Source organism: Megalobrama amblycephala, linkage group LG9, assembly GCF_018812025.1.
Source record: "Megalobrama amblycephala isolate DHTTF-2021 linkage group LG9, ASM1881202v1, whole genome shotgun sequence".
In the NCBI taxonomy this organism is placed as follows: domain Eukaryota; kingdom Metazoa; phylum Chordata; class Actinopteri; order Cypriniformes; family Xenocyprididae; genus Megalobrama; species Megalobrama amblycephala.
The window spans coordinates 22,411,537-22,422,373 of NC_063052.1; positions in this window are offsets into that span (position 1 = coordinate 22,411,537).

The window sequence follows — 10,837 nt, forward strand, 5'->3', positions numbered from 1 at the left end:
TGACCTTTATGATTGTATATGTCATCTTGCATGAAACCAAGGATGTGTTTTAAAATGGCAGGGGCCCCAACATAAGCTGATTTCACAATATTAAAGTTAACATTGAGACATCAGTTCATCAGACTTGGAACCCCGGAAATAAAAATGATTGCATTATTATGGCAAGTTCAAGTTGTCTAGTTCATTTGTTTGTGTTTGAGGTGAAAACCACCTTCCTTCCTCCCTCATAACACCGGAAGAGACGTCCATGACGTCCATGACTGGCCTCCATAGCCCCCATGGATTGCTGTTTATAGGACTCTGTGTTCTATCAGAAAGTCATACTCATTATCTGTTCCTGAATTAGTCTTCTGACCTATTTTAAAATGAATCCTGTGCCAAAGACAGATTACAAACAAAGACAGAAATATATTATTGATTTAATGTATTGATCTGTTTGAAGAATTCTATTAATATAGGTAACAAAATGTAAATCGTGTTCTAGTTAAGACCAGTACACACAGTTCCCCCTCTGTATATATTACTAAATAAACATTTGCAAATATTTGTATTTCATGTTTTATCTAATTAATTAATTAATTTATCAAATATATTCATTAAATAGGGAAAGAAACTTTGATTAAGTCATTATTTACGCTATAGTTTTTCCAAAAATGTCTTTCCTTCTGTTCCTAAACCACTATTTTTCTGAATACACAATTCAAATTTGTCCATGAAGAATAGAAATGCAAAGTACATTTTTGCAAAAGTGGTATGTAATGTGTTGCAGTGTCATGTTTCCACCTCAAAACGAAATACCCCCAAGGGATTCAGAGAGTTCAGGGTTTACAAAGGTTGTGGTTTCGCTATGATATGGAGGTAGAAAACATTTACAGAATCAATAAGGCTCAAGGGTAGTATAACATGTTGTTCCATGCTGGTTCAGAGGATGTCGTGAGGATGAGAATGTCATCTTTGTGTGGTTTACACTACAATGCCGTACATAATAAAATATGAATTTTGATGTAATTAAGTTCTTGCAATGAAAGCATAAAGATGCAATCCTTTTTTTTTTTGTCATGTTCTTTCTGGCATAATTTGTGACATCATCCTATTTGTTTTGTTTCTTCCAGACTGTTTATTTTCATAACAACATTTGTATACATCATAAAACAGGCCACAGACAGTATTGTCTGCATTGTGATTTTTTGTTCTGTTTAACATAGAGGGAGTCTTTTAAGTTAAGGGAGGTAATGCATTCCTTTTGACAGACCGCCGAGTTTGTGATACTGCAACCCGTAGGAAACCTGAAAAACAGACAAACCTCAAGGCTTGTTTTAGTCTAGCTTTAAAAAAAAAAAAACACAGTATGTCCAAAAACCAAAGGAAGTGTTAAGGGTTAGTTCACCCAAAAATGAAAATTCTGTCATTAATTACTCACCCTCATGTCGTTCCACACCCGTAAGACCTTCGCTCATCTTCGGAACACAAATTGAGATATTTTTCATAAAATCCAATGGCTCAGTGAGCCCTGCATTGCCAGCAATGACAATTAACACTTTCAACACCCAGAAAGCGACTAAAGACGTATTTAAAACAGTTCATGTGACTACAGTGGTTCAACCTTAATGTTACGAAGCGATGAGAAAAAACAAAATAATGACTTAACAATATCTAGTGATGGGCGATTTCAAAACACTGCTTCATGAAGCTTCGAAGCTGTACGAATCTTTTGTTTCGAATCAGTGGTTCAGAGCGTGTATCAAACTGGCAGTCACATGAACCATTAAAGGATTAGTTCACTTTCAAATAAACTTTTTCTGATAATTTACTCACCCCCATGTCATCCAAGATCTTTCTTTCTTCAGTCGAAAAGAAATTAAGGTTTTTGATGAAAACATTCCAGGATTCCAGGACTTCAATGGCCTCCAGACGGTTGAAGGTCAAAATTACAGTTTCAGTGCAGCTCTATTCTACTTACGGAACGAACTCAGCGCCAGCTCCATTTTTTCCATAAGTAGAACAGGGAAGCCGTAGGAAGTACAGCATAAGCTTTTTGAAGAATGCGAAAATTCAATTTTGGCGGAAGCACTTAAGACGAACATTTGTTTATATAAAGCATATACATTTAATTTTTTTTCGAAAATCACCAATCATTTCGCTAGATAAGAGCCTTATTCCTCGTCTGGTATCGTTTAAAGCCCTTTGAAGCTGCACTGAAACTGTAATTTTGACCTTCAACCGTCTGGAGGCCACTGAAGTCCACTATAAGGAGAAAAATCCTGGAATGTTTTCATCCAAAACCTCAATTTCTTTTCGACTGACGAAAGAAAGACATGAACATCTTGGATGACATGGGGGTGAGTAAATTATCAGGAAAAGTTTATTTGAAAGTAGACTAATCCTTTAACATTTCAGAAAGTTTCGAAACACTTATGATGTAAGCCTTGTTTATTGAAATCACATTACTTTGGCAGTTTGATACACGCTCCACTGATTCGAAACAAAAGATTCGTAAAGCTTCGAAACTTCATGAAGCAGTGTTTTGAAATCAGCCATGACTAGATATTGTTGAATAAAGTCGTTATTTTGTTATTAAAGTATTCTCGTCACTTCATAACCTTAAGGTTGAACCACTGTAGTCACATGAACTGTTTTAAATAGGTCTTTAGTAGCTTTCTGGGCATTGAAAGTGTTAATTTGTCTTGCTGGCAATGCAGCCCTCACTGAGCCATCGGATTTTATCAAAAATATCTTAATTTGTGTTCCGAAGATGAATGAAGGTCTTACAGGTGTGGAACGGCATGAGGGTGAGTAATTAATGACAGAATTTTCAGTTTTGGGTGACCCCTAACCCTTTAAAACTATAGTTAAAATGCACCTGAAAAAGCTTTGTCATGCTCATAAATCATATTTTCATAGTCCATATTAATCAATTTATTTTTAGCACAGAGAGAATTCTGGGACTTCCTTCACATACTCCAATGAAACAAAAACCCTCACTCTCTGTCTTTTACTTCCCGCTAACTTTGTTAGGGCAACAAATAATAAACAAGAAAGCTTTTGCAGTACCATAGACTCCCCATGCACCCTGAGCGCATGTCTTTCAGCCCATGTTTGAAGGTGGAACACACTGTATTATTTTGACTTCATGAAACTGGTTGTGTCACAGGAACGAGGGCTTGGCCATTAACAAGCCTCCTGAGTGGCTTGCTAATATTTACTGTTACCAGTGAAGGACTTCTCAGCTAGCAGGAAAGTTCATTTTACAGCTAATTTAGAAAAAGGTCAGAACACCATGAACCTGTATTGACCTGTATTTACATGAGGACACACCTGTCATGTGTATTTTACTGTCCAGTCAATCAGTGGTGCAATCAAACATCGCTGTTGTGCTGGAAAACACTGTTTCTGTCAACTAAATGTTGATCTTTTCATTTCAGGATCAAATCTGAATGTGGAAAAATCAAAGTCAGAAAACAATGAGGTCTGTTTGCTTTGATGGGATTATAAAAGGATGACTCACAAGAATGAGGAGTGTAGCATTTTCACAGAAATTTCCCTCCCTCCATTCTCTCAGAAAATAAATGAGCGTGCAAATCCTTTGTTTTAAAGAACAAATGTGCATTTAATTTGCAAAAGGTTTATATTATTGAGTCAAAAACCCTAGGGTTCTACATAGGACTCCATTAAAGCTATTTTTCTAGAGGTGACTAAACAGTTTTGTTTTAGTGTAAATGATGGTATGTGCAATGTAAGGTATCGTGATGGGAAGAACATTTAAGCCTGAAGCTTCATGTGATTTACACAAGCAGGACATGTTCCTTGATCAACATCCATTGTTGTTCCTGCAACAGTATTTTTATCAACCAGTAAGCTTTAAAAATATATCTTTGTTTAAAAACAAAAACAAACAAAAAAACTTTATCTCTGAGGTTCTTAAGAATCTTAAGGAAGAAATTTAAACAAATCAGATCACTGGAAATGTTTTATTCCTATTCCTTTTTACGTCAGAGATTTCCTATTGAAATCTCTGACTTTTGATTGCACTGCCAAAATATGAGGACAATTTGACATTTTTTAAATCTTATCTCAGTCTGGACCTAATCAGGACATTTTAACATTAACATCTGCAGAATGTCATTAATTCACACATCTTACTGGGAATGTTTTGGTGATGTATTTAAGATGAGAAAATGTTTTAAAAGTTACAACTTGAGGATTAAAATGCACACAAGAGTTTGACATGTGGGGTGAATCAGACGAGTGAAGTTTACACAATAAAGCATGTTGTGGCAATAGTGTCATAGTAGATCTATGGGTAGTCAATTTGTTACATGAAAGCTGACCGCACTCCTTTTCTTGGAAAGTTTAATTTAATTAATACTGCTAAATATATACACTAAAGTCTGGGGGTCAGTAAGATATTTCTGAAAGAATTTTTAATGCTTACTAAAGTTGCATTTATTTGCTCAAAATACAGTAAAAAAAAAAAAAAAACTGTAATATTGTGAACTTTTAGTATAATGTAAAATACCTGTTTTATATTTTATTAATTTTAAAATGTAATTTATTCCTGTGATGGCAAAGCTGAATTTTCAACAGTCTCCAGTCTTCAGTGATCATTCAGTAATCACAAGACACAATTCTTATTATCAATGATGAAAACAGTTGTGCTACATAATATTTTTGTTGAAACCGTAGTGTATTTTTTCAGAAGAATTTGACAATATTTGTAACATATTATTTTTGTAACAAAGTATTTATTGTCTTTTTTCTCACAATAAAAGTAGTATTCGTCATATATAACAGCTTTATCTCGGCCAGTCTGTCAGGAGTTTGCTGCTGGCTCTTATATTTTAAACATGAGGTATAATTCATTTTGGGTATATCAAATGGACAGTCTTTGGACAGTCTTTCTATTACTTGTTCCAGAGCAAATCGATTTGGCTAAGGGCAAAGTTTAAGGTGACCTATTATGCCCCTTTTGGCAAGACATAATATAATTCTCTGGTGTCCCCAGAATATGTCTGTGAAGTTTCAGCTCAAAATACCCCACAGATCATTTATTAGCTTGTCAAATTTTTTTGGGTGTGAGCAAAATCAAGCCATTTTTGTGGGTGGGTTGCTTTAAATGCAAATGAGCTCATGCTCCCTGCCCCCAAGCTCGCTCGTCATTCCAATACACTGAGGCATACATAATACAGTAGCTCACACAGCAAATATAACTTGCAAAATGCATCATTACAAACTGTTCTTGGTGCAGCATATAACATAGTTTTGGCATGTATTTTGTGAATGTTTGCTAAAATATGATTCTGAATGATTTTGATTGCGTGCTGCACGGCTAACGTGCCCAAAGCTACACACTGTTGGAGAGATTCAATAAGAATGAAGATGCGTTTATGAATTATACAGACTGTAAGTGTTTTCGGGTTAAAAAATGAAAATAACAAAATGGCTCTGGTCTCCGTGAATACAGTAAGAAACAATGGTAACTTTAGCCACTTTAACGTAAACACATTCAGGAGGAAAATTTGCAAACATTCCGAAATAAATATATATGAAATTGGATAAGTTGGTATCGATCCATCTTTTAGAATCAATTTCTGTGCAAATCCTGTGTTTTACTGACAATTGTGTGAAGCATTCTAGTGTTAATGACTTACACATACTGCTATATAAATTTATCTAGCCACATTCCCTTCATAAATAAAATTACACAACTGCGTCCTTAGTGGCTCAGATGCCAGGAGTTTATGGAGACTCATATGTTTGATATTATAGCCATTAACAGATCAGTGATAATGTTTACATAGCTGAGACATATTACGAGCTCAGGGTCATTCTTGAGTGCTGCAGAGTTTTGCTAATAATAATTAAAACTCAGAAATTCTGCTTTGACTTAATTTTTCTGGCTTTTATTTTTTAATACAAATATTATCAAAAATGATGTAAATTAAATTAACCTTTTTATTATTATTTTGAGAAGTACATTTTATTTAACAATTATAATACATTTCAGTTTCGAGTTAAAAACTTCGGGTTAAAAAGCGGTCTTTTATTTTGACGGGATGTAGTGAAGAGCTTTGAGTTTCAGTGTATTTGACAATGGTTTTTCTCAAATAAAATGATGAAATGCTCATTAAAGGTGATAGAGAGGATTTTTTCGTCGACTGAGAATCCAAAGACTGTTACTGAGTTTTTGAAATGAGCGCATGCGTAAGAACAACCCCCCTCCTTCACAGCTCATTTCAAAGGAAAGCCTCCCAAAACTCGTGCACGAGTACTGGAACACGAGTGTTTACCACCGGCATTCGCAGTGTCATGTTAGTGGATTCATTATGTCGGACTTACCGCAGGTAACTCATAATCTGCAGTTGTTACTCCTGTCTCCTGACAAAAACATTGCATGCAGTGCCTGTGGAGTGTGGAAAGTTACTGGTGCACGCAGCTGCGCACGTCTCTCACAAGGAACGTCACGGCAGTGATTGACAAGCCAGAGGGCCAATCGTTTACGTGATGATCGCGTAAACGATTGGCTGATGTTTTTAAGGCCCTACCTCGTGCACAGATGATGTATATTAATAATATTACTTTCAGTGCAGCTAATAAATAGTCTTTTATCAGTTAGTAAAGACAGTATCAAGTAATATTGCAAAAATGTATAAAACAAAACATCCTCTTTAGCACCTTTAAGCGCTCAGAGCAACCTTGGATATGTTTGTGTTCATGTCCTCAGATAACGAGACGTCAAACACTGAAAAAACAATAAGAGCGCCGCGCATACTTAAGTATGTAGTGCACGAAACAGCACAGCTCATTCACACAGGCAGACACGTTAAACAGACAGATATATTTATACAGCAGTCTGTTTGCGTTTAATATTCAAAGACCCCGCCTAGACCATGTCGCGATTTGATTTATTGTACAGCTCCGCTTTCGTTTTATTCATAAGTCCAACAAATCGCGCGTTTTTACCTGACATCGCTGCGTTATACTGTACATTCCATTTTCATGACTGGATTCCTTGATTCCCTCTCCATCACGCATATCATACGACCTAAGTTATAAACGGAACATACCTGCATCTACACGGATGGTGTTCTCGAATATAGGTGAACATGTTCGATGTGTTTCCTCCTTTTGCAGGTAGGCCTACTTTGCGCCCGCATTGTTTTTGGATATCTACACTCGAGGACAGCCCCGCGTTTGTTTTTCTCTATCTAAAGTATTGCCATACTGCAAATTGTAACTTATTTTTCAACGGGGCATAGATATTAGAGGTAGCAACTTCTGTCTCTGACATTGTCTGCTGTATGTGTGGGTGTGGAGCAAGTTTAGAGTGTAGTGAAGTGGAAAGTTGTTGTCTATGCGCAAGTGAAATTCTGCGTCTTAGGAGCGAAATCAGAACGGCTCGATTTTTCACATGCTTTTAGAGAAAGGCTTACCAAAACAAAGTTACTGGGTTGTCCTTTTTCACATTTTTCTGTGCTGGTAGATGCACCAGAGACCCGATTATAGCACTTAAACACAGGAAAGTCATATTTTCATGATATGACCCCTTTAAGCTTCATAACTTTATGTTTGTATTTAACTGAAATCCTGTACTATAACTAGCACTGCTTTTGTACTTTTGACTGTTTGCTTGTATTTATTTCCTATTGTAAAATTTTCTTGTACTTTTATAATGGCTAATATTGTTTATTTAAATATTATTTTTCTATAAATGTGGTATTTGTCGTATTGAGAAAGGGTCCGGATTTCTACTTCAGTGAAAGTTACTTTATTGCGCCATTAGATGGCAGCAAAGACCATCTTTATGAGTGAGTCAGTAGCAAAGACTTTTATATTGAAAGGGACTGAAACAAAGTTGTAAACAAGGATGTTGTTTTTACTTTACACAACACCTTATAAGAAGCAACTTACAAATGCATTGACTAGCACTGTCATGGGAAATCCCCCTTAACTGTTAAAAGCACAAAGCCAAAGATAACGCTTTTCCTCAGCAGACACTGATTTTGTGATTATGAATATAAGATTGACCTGAAGAATATCAGCTAGATGCTGGTAATGCACTCACTTAGTTGATCTCTCTCATAATGTTGTACTCTACATAATAAAATAAGATTGAATGAATCAACCCCTTCGTTGCTAGTTCTAAAGTGACATTTTAGAATTAGCAATGGAGGCTTGGGCTCAACTGTTAAACTGTAAATGTGAGATGTGAATCCGTGGCAGAAGGAAGTAGTTCCACACAAAAGAAGATTTTTAAAGTAGAGCCCGACCGATATGGATTTTTGGGGGCCGATGCCGATATTAACTCGAAAAGAGCCGATTTATAAGCCGATATTTTGATTTTGAAAATAAACTGGATATTAGACCCATTTCCTATAAACTACACTTACACAACATTCAATAGCAAAAATCTGCCTGTTCTATGTATGTGGGCTTTAAACCATTTTCCAGAAGGGATTATGTTAAAAAAAAGCTTAGATTACAGTCTCAATGACTAAACAATTGCACATCAAAAGTATATATTTTTTAATGATCAAAAAACAGTCTGGTTTTAAACATTTAACAGTTTTACTTACTTCCAGTTGAAGCTGGTTTTAACAGTCTGTGTGTATACTGTAAATAAATTATAATACTAAGTAAAAGAGCTATACCAAACAAATTCAATATTCCACAAAACCATGTCAATGAATTGAAAATAAAATTAAAATAAGTTAAATGGGAAACACTGCAGATATATTTAGAATAAGTTAAACGCTAACGTAAGTTTGACCTCTTATTAACGTTCGCGCTCTCCACTGATAAACATGGTATTAGCTTTGTGGCTAATCTAATATAGCAATGCATTAGCGGCTGTAAGTGATGTTCAGAATATTTAGAAGTGATAATGATAGGACCGTTAGCTAGAACTACCACACTGTTTTTATATACAGTGTATGAACTGGTAACACTTTAGAAAATGGTCATTAGTTAACATTAGTTAACTAATTAGTTAAATGAACTAATAATGAACTGCACTTATAAAGCATTTATTTATCTTTGTTAATGTTAATTTCAACATTTACTAATACATTATTAAAATCTTGTTAACATTAGTTAATGCACCGTAAACTAACATGAACAAACCATGAACAGCTGTATTTTTATTAACTTATTTAACAAAAAGAACAAATTAGTAACAATGAACTGCTCATGGTTAGTTCATGTTAGTTAATACATTAATGTTAACTAATGACCATTATTCTAACGTGTTACCTATGAACTAAATCTACAATCATTTCACATGACGAACGACAGACTCACTGTCAAAAGGCTCGGCTGAAGCTTTCTTCTGTGTGATTTCTGGCGCTGTTGTCAATGGGGAGTGAAGCTCCCCTGGTGGGCAAACTATGCAACACTCATAACATGAGTGAAGCAGAGACTCTGTTTCTCAGTTTATCGGCCGTTATAAACGCCGATGCCGATTTAAATGCAATTAGCTCATATCGGCCGGCCGATATATCGGTCGGGCTCTATTTTTAAAGACACTCCGTTGTTGTTCCCTATTTGTTTCTCCGTTGTTGTTGTTTCTTATTTATTTATTGTGCCATCAAACTGTTTGTATAAATGCAATATCACACTTGTAGCCATGCAGTATGTATCAGCACAGCTATAAATGTCTATGGCCGAATCACAGCCTTGCTGATATAGAGCGATATCGCATGGCTACTTATACTGATATTGCTCATATATAGAATAAGGAGAATGTAAAGAAATTCCACAAAAAGTTGATTGGCTCTGATTTTAACATGCATAAACACAAACAAGATTTGAGAACTTGGATGAAAGACAAGATTTTCAGTGAATAATGACTTGTGGACCAGCAAAAGGATGTCTCCTTACCTTCTTACAGACTTTAATGCAAGGAGGAATGACAGGAATTGTAGTAGCCTACCATAAAACTAAAGCTATTGAATCAAATGGGCAACTGAAAATTTCCATTTGGTCATCATAGACAACAACTCTTTGTGCTGCCTTCAAACAGCCAAACGTGGTGCAGTTGATCAAAGATGAAAGATAAAGCCACTCCCCTACCCCACCATTCAGACCAGTGTGCTCTTAATACCCATATTCAAAAGTACCAACAACATCAAAGTGTGGCCTTAGGGAGTGAGATGAGATCTGCAGGACTGCTTTGACAGCTCTGATGAGCATGGTCAAGAAGAGGTTAAAGGATTAGTTCACCCAAAAATGACAATTCTGTCATTAATTACCCTCATGTCATTCCAAACCCGTAAGACCTTCGTTCATCTTCAGAACACAAATTAAGATATTTTTGATGAAATCCAAGAGCTGTCTGACTCCTCCATAGACAGCAATTTAACCATCACTTTCAAGGTCCAGAAAGGTATAAAGATATTGTTAAAATAGTTCACATGACTGCAGTGGTTCAACTTTAAATAACAACTTTATTCAACAATATCTTCTCTTCAGTGTCATTCTCCTATGTTGTTTACATTCAGCGCTTCAAGGTTCTACGTCAGAACACCGACTCAATGGCCACGTTCACACAGTCATTTTTTGGGATTAACAACCGCATTTATTTAACAGGTGTGAATCACATCCTTTGCGACATTCGAGAAGAAACACAAGACTGACATGAGCCGCTCCGGTGGAGAACAGTCTAACACCTTAAGATGACGCACAGCTCACATCTCTGTCTCAGTAAGTTACCGAAAGCGAAATCACACACAAAACACCGGCTCTCTCGCTCTGTATGACGTGACAGACAACTAGTTGTCCAGTCCTGTTCCGTTCACACAGCGCGAATATTCCGAGAATGCGGTTGTGAGTCCTGAAAATT